General features: G+C 36.8%; 1 protein-coding gene across 1 annotated transcript in view; it reads left to right on the top strand.

Moving 5' to 3' along the window:
• reep5 (receptor accessory protein 5) overlaps window positions 1–383 on the top strand; it is a gene marked incomplete in the record, with an annotated part of 6087 nt that overhangs the window by 1173 nt on the left and 4531 nt on the right.

Genomic DNA, 383 nt, shown 5'->3' on the forward strand with positions numbered 1-383 from the left:
CAGAGAGACAAACAGATGTACAATCTCTTTTTTTGTCCGGTGTCTGTATAAATATGAAGTAGATCATTGCTCTCTGGGTACCCACAGACGGCAACAATAATCCTTTCCTCCATTTCTTCTGAAACATCTTCCAAACTTCTGTTCGTGATGTCTAAAGAACCTAATCACTGATACAGTACTGATGACAGTGAAATAAAATACGCTACTAGAGGACTATTTTATTATTTTGTAAGCTTTGAAACATAGCAGTATATGAAACAAGTTAAGCTTACTTTAGGAAACTAAAACAAAATCGCTGTAGGGATATTATAGGAATATGATCCAGGGCCTGAATGAATAGGACCAGTGCTTAGGATTTACTAGCATCTAGCGGTGAAGTTGCA

The sequence above is a fragment of the Morone saxatilis genome, unplaced genomic scaffold (genome assembly GCF_004916995.1).
Source record: "Morone saxatilis isolate NCDOM2014 unplaced genomic scaffold, NCSU_SB_2.0 Contig21, whole genome shotgun sequence".
Classification (NCBI taxonomy): domain Eukaryota; kingdom Metazoa; phylum Chordata; class Actinopteri; family Moronidae; genus Morone; species Morone saxatilis.